A 6406-nucleotide genomic window follows, 5' to 3' on the forward strand; every position below is an offset into this window, starting at 1 on the left:
TGCTAATAAAAAACAATTTTAAAAACTCTTGATTAAAAAAACCCAAAAAAACAGAAAAGGAAGCCAGAGCCGAAAGCATTTAAGTAGTCATGAAAATATGTGGCTATTAAATATTACATCTTAATTTTGGGAAAAAATCATGATTTTGAGATAGTTTCAATGCCTTAACTTCAAGATCAGATAACAGATGGGGAGAAAGCACGTAAATCAAGGTTGCGTCATTTCCCAGCCAGTGACCCATTTATGCGGGAGTCCACGCTCCACATGTGAATAACAATCAGCACCACTCACTGGCAAAAAATACCTATGGAGTTCACATTTTTGAAAACCATTTGTGGCACTGTGGTTAATAATTAACACTTCCCCAAAAAATATATATTCCATGATTATAACTTTTTGTCTTGATCTTACGCTTCGTTTCTGAGTAAGAAGTTTTGTTTTGACCTCTTCCTGTATCATATTCTTGAAATTAGCGCATCAATTTTCTCTTAAATAGGTTTTTTTTTTTAATTTTTGAAGAGAGTGTATAATTAGTGATGCAAATTGTGAGTTTGAAACCTGAGAGGTGCGTTGGCTTTTTCAAGTATTTATCCTTTGAGATGTTGAAAATAACATATTGACAAAGGTGTATGCTTTGGAGAGGCTTTAACAAAACATCTGTGATCTGATTGTTGCTATGGCAACAGGTTTATTAAACATTAAAATTAATAACTCTGAAAACCATTTAGGCTGGCATGAACGAAAGAACTTTATAAACATAATTGAAGTGTAATAGGAAAATAACAAGCTCAGAACAGAAGGACTACTTCCATGTTGCCTTCTGGGACCAGAAAGATCTGTAGAAAAATGTCATTGCTTGTCCTTGGGGGCTGAGGGAATATGAGAAAGTGAACTGTGGTAGACCCTTGGGGGACTGGTAAACATTTATGTAGGTATGTGCTTCTTCTCAAACCTTTTTAAGACTGCTCTTTCCAGATGTGTATCAACCCAGGGCCACAGAATAACTTTGGGGGACCTAAGAATCTCTGCCTTCATTGACCTGTTATAGGCTTCCTATCCCCTTCCAGGAGATTAAACCCAAAAGCCTGTGGCCATGCCTTGTTGTAATGCCCCTCCACCCACCTTGACCAGCCCAGGATGCTCACTCCCTGCTAGAGAAGGAATGTCACCCATTCCTCACCCCAGCCTCTACATCACCTGTTCCCCATGCAAAGAAGGTATCCTGCCCGAGACCAATCAGAAGATCAAATATGCCCCACAGAGAGGTCAAACAATACTCAGTCCTTACCCACAGTGTAGGGGGCTGGGGCAGGAGAAACTGGGTCCCTCGGGCGAGGGAAGGGTATAAAAGCAAATTATAAACTGAGTCGGCCCCTCTTTTTAACCTGCAGACACATGAGTTCCTTCTCTCTCTCTCTGAAAATGTACTTTCACTTTAATAAATTTGTAAAACATCCACCATTCCAATGCTTTGCTATGGTGAGACAGACATAGAGGAAGCTTGACCCTATCAGAATCTTACCATCATATTACTATCAGTATGCAAAAATAGTTTTAGTCACTTAACCGTACATTTTCTTTTCTGTTTTAGGCAAAATGTAATAGATATTTATGGCCCTAGAAAATGCCATTTTATTTTGATGTGGAAATAAAATAAGAACATTTTTCTTTGATACTAAAATTGTACCTTTTTCCCTTTGATTTTAAAATAAATTGAAATATTTTCAAGGCCCCTAAAAGTCTTGTGGGCTTCAGGCACTGCACCCAAAGCGCTGATGCTGAGCAGTCAACCTCCCTCTCATCAAATGTACATCTCTAGCAACGTCATCCACATGCAGGACCACATCCATTACTGCTTATACACAGACCCCTCTTGGCGTCTGTCTGCAGGGCAGCCTTCTCCTCGAAGCTGCTGATCTCCCTGTGCAGAAGCCCAGTACCCTCTGGACACCTAAATTATCTCCGTGCTATTTCAACTCAATGTGGCGCAAAAGCAAATGCATGCATTGACCCAACAGCTTCTACCCTTTCTAGGACTTTCACCTCAGTTAATAGACCACAGCTTCTCCAGTTTACCATAAAGACAATATTTCAATAACCCCAACTTTCTACTGGATGCTGGAAGAGGGAGGATGGGATTTCATTCTATTTTCTGTTTATCTGTGGGTCTGTGTCTTCCAATTTATCATCACCGAGCATTACCAGATAATAACAAAAAGTTTAATAAAACTAACATATCTGAAAAAGCTAAAATAAAAAGATGAGCCAACATCTAGACAAATTGTTAAGGAATATCAAATTCTTGTCTTTTGCTAAGACATCCGTTCAAGAGGAAACATGTCGAAACCCATATCGGTCATCTCTTATTCCAATACTAATTTTGATTTCAATCTTACACATCTTATCACATGCAGTGAAACTCTCTTAAGATGAAGAAAAAGCACTAGTGTTTCTTGATGTCTGTATTTATTGAAATTTCACTATTACAAACTAAATTGTGCCCCCGCAACCCCAATTCATATTCTGAAACCCTAACCCCCAATGTGACTGTATTCGGAGATAGTCTTTACAGAGGTCACTAAGGTTAAATAAGATTTCAAGGATGGGACCCTAATCTCATAAGATTGATGACCTTACAAGAAGGCGACGAGACCTCAGAGTCCTGAAGCCCACCCACCCCCACCCCCGCCACATGCACAGGGCGAAGGGCTTACCGAGAAGACGACTTTGCACGCCGAGGGGGAGAGAGGTCACATCAGGAACCAACCATGAGGACACTCTGAGCTTGGAATTCCCAGCACCTAGAATTATGAGAAAATAATTTCCTGCTGTCAAACCATCTCGCATGTAGTAGTAGTAGGTTATAGCGCCCTGAGCTGACGCCTACCGTTCCTCATAACCCATTTTCCCTCTTGTCTGAGTTTGACTAACCATCGTAATAAATCCCCTAGTCATCTCGGGGTGCTCAGTCCTGATAACGTAGTTTCTAACTTGTTTAAGAAAATAAAAGTAATAACTGTTAGTTAGGGACTCCTCCCTATGTTCCTCGTAGGGAATTCCTTCCTCGATCCTCAGAATCCTAAGAGTTAAGTCGTAGCATTGCCCTCATTTTACACGTGAGAAAACCGAACACAGGAAAGGTGCTAACTCGCCTGACGTTTTCCCGCTCGTAAATAATGGAGCTAAATTTTAAATCCCAGTAGTCTGACTATAGGAGCTCTGCTTTTCTACTTGTCTCAATCAGGTGGTTTAGGCCCTGCTAAAGGGTGGGAACGATTAGGGCATATGCTCAATAACAACCTCCCCCGAAGACTCTCAATGGCTTTAGTTGCTGTTTCACAGCTAACAACTTGTGATCACGAGGGGAAGGATGTGCCCTCTCTACCCAGCGACAGACACAGGTGTGTCCTTAGCAGCAATGACATGGAATTACAACCAGCATATACAAAGACGCATGCCCTTGGATGCGGGGAGGGTCTCCCTAGCACTTCCGAGCAGCCCTTTCACCTTGCTCCTGGAAAGGGGGCCCCTGGAGACACAAAGGGATGCTCCCAGCAACACCCCTTTGCAAGCTGGTCTGACTTCAGGATTCCAGCCTAGCAGCCTTTGCACGACACCACCTGCTCTTGAAATTTCCTTTCCATCCTGTGCCCTCCTAGGAGGGAGGCGGGTCCTAATCACGCTGCGAGAGGAAGGGAAGCCTGTTTCTGTGCACAAGCTCCCCATGGCTAAGGGCCCTGCTCCCAAGCTGAAGCGGGTATCGGCAGGTGAGGGAACATCAGCATCTCCTCCGCACACTGTGGTGGGTGTCCCCCTCTGGCTTCAGGTTGTACTTTGTATCCAGTAAGAGCTCACCCGCAAATCTGACCAATCCCGGCGAGACCGCACGCAAACCCCACTGGGACGTATGCACGCACCCCAGATGACTTATTGTAGAACACTCTAGATTTACCAGTATTGGCTTTCCTTATGTTAGGGAAATCTGGTGAGATCGTTAACTAGAAGCTCATTGCTCTTCAGTGATTTCCAATAAAAGAGCATCTCCTCTGGGTGTCAAAACAAAACAGCAGCTTCCATATGTGTCAAAATAAAAGAAATAGGATGGGGGTTGTAAATTCGTATTACCACATTGGATATTTTCAAACATAGACTCATTTATTCAATAATCACCGCAAATCACTGAAGCTATGATAACAGACCTCAGTTTCCATAACAATATTTCTGCTCTCAGCCCTGGAGTCCTCCTGCACATTTTAATGAAGTATCGGAAAGAAGTTGTGGGCATCTAAGCAGAAATCCCACGTTCAGCTCACTGACATGCACTGTTTGTTTTTAATAAAACTCTCTTGGTCTGACAACAGGCAAGGTTAACTGGGTGGTTTCCTATTTATAGGACAATCGACACCAGGGCGAATTTGGAGACTGTTTTCTTTCATCTTTAGCACTGATGCAACAAGTCAGCAAACTCATCCTCCCCAGCCTTGCTAGGTGTTCTGAGATCAAAAGCGGACCAGAAAGCAAATATCAGATACCTAACGTGGAGCGTGTTATTTGCCACTTCAGTGAGACCTGCAATCACTTGCATTTCACGCTTCTGCTTTAAAATTCTGTTGTTCATTTTCCATAAAAAAAAAAAAAAAAAAGATTCTGAAATCCTGTATCCTGTAGCTCCTTATCCTCCATGGGGCTGGAATGTCCATTAGCTGAGGGAGACGCGTTCAAAGCCCTTGGCACAATGAAGAGCGTGTGGTTAAGTATGATTACTTTTAATTTATGGCTGAGGGGTTCTGTCTACAAGGCAACGAACAACCAATCTGAAACGGTGGAAACTGAATCGTTAACTGGTGGCTAAGGAGGGTTAACCACAAATATGTCTTGATGAAATATACTGGTTCTACATTTTTTTTCCTATTTTGTTAATCTACATCCAAATAGAAGACTCAAATCCACAGGAAGGCAGTGAAACTGGTCAGGCAAACGTTTCCCCACCTCAGTTCCCAGAGGCACCTGCTCAGCTATGGCCGAGACGAGACCAACAGCTCCACCTGGCAGGCAGCCTGGCCAGCCCAACTGAGGTCACTCCAGAGCCAGACCTTGCCAGACTATGCTGGAGACGTTGCCTTCTGTGGTATCATTATCCAAACACGGGGTTTCCCCACAACACTCAACAAGCCGTTGGCATCAGGACCTGGATGTGCAAACAACCAGCAAACCAACTGCTCTGAGGGTCCAGCTACGTATTTAGCCTCTGGGGTGAGAAGGACGATGCCAAATGGACAAAGAGCCACTGGAAGAGGAGACGAGCAAGAGCATCCTGACTACAATCGGAGGCTCAGTTACATCCATCAGACGCATCTAAATTTATTTCAGAAATATATCGAATCCAAGGAAATTAACTGTTAAGAGCAGTAGTTTGACATCCATCAGCCTACAAAAAAAGGATTTGGGGGGCAATTATATTAGCTTCTTGTGTGTGATCTTCATCCCCTAAATCTTTTTCACCCATTTCTCTATTTTGGTTACTGGACACTTACTCTGTGCCAGACTCTGTTTTTAATGTCCTGTGGACTCAGAGATGAAGAAACACGTTTTCATTGTCATGAAGTGTCCCTTCAGTTGGTGAGGACATATAATAAGTGCATTCACATTATGCCAGGTGGTGAAATTGCTTGGAAAGAAGGCATAATATGGGATAAAATAAAGAGAGGAACCCAACAGGGCATCAGAGCCAGTGCTATTCAGGACAGCGTGCTGGAGAAAGACCTATCAGATCAGATGATTTCTGAGCAGAGAGCTGAGTAAAGAGATAAAGACTTGATACTTGAATGAAGAGAGTGTCTTCCAAAGAAAATAATATATTCAAAGGCCATCAACCACTCCCTGCGTGACAGAAATGGCATATTTTTAAGAGTAGGTAGAGACAGAAATGCAATGTGTGGGCAGACAGAGTTAGAGCTCTAAGGCCCCCCAGGGATCACGGAGGTCATGCTCAGTAAAGACAGCATCAGAAAGGGTTTTATTAAACTGGGGACACAATGTAAGTATTCACCAGGGGTAAAAACAGTGTCAACGTGTGGGTGAGATCCGAGTTCAGAATAATGAATAATTAAAAATGGGACCAGAAACAAAATTAATTTCAATAAGAACAAATTAATAAGGAATGCAAATAACAATTTAAGAAGTAATTTCATGAAGTTTATTCAATCCTCATGACAACTCAGTGAAACTGGCATTTCCTATTTCACTCTCATTGAAGAAAAATCATGAAGATGAGAGTAGGAAAAAAATATACCAGGCAGAAATTACCCAGACATGTTGGACTAGAGATGATGGCACAGGTTCTTTGCTGGTCTTCCCAATAAGAAGTGAATCTACCTAGTCTTAGTGACTTGTTAGCCAATGGAAT

This window comes from Sus scrofa, chromosome 11 (genome assembly GCF_000003025.6).
Source record: "Sus scrofa isolate TJ Tabasco breed Duroc chromosome 11, Sscrofa11.1, whole genome shotgun sequence".
Lineage (NCBI taxonomy): Eukaryota > Metazoa > Chordata > Mammalia > Artiodactyla > Suidae > Sus > Sus scrofa.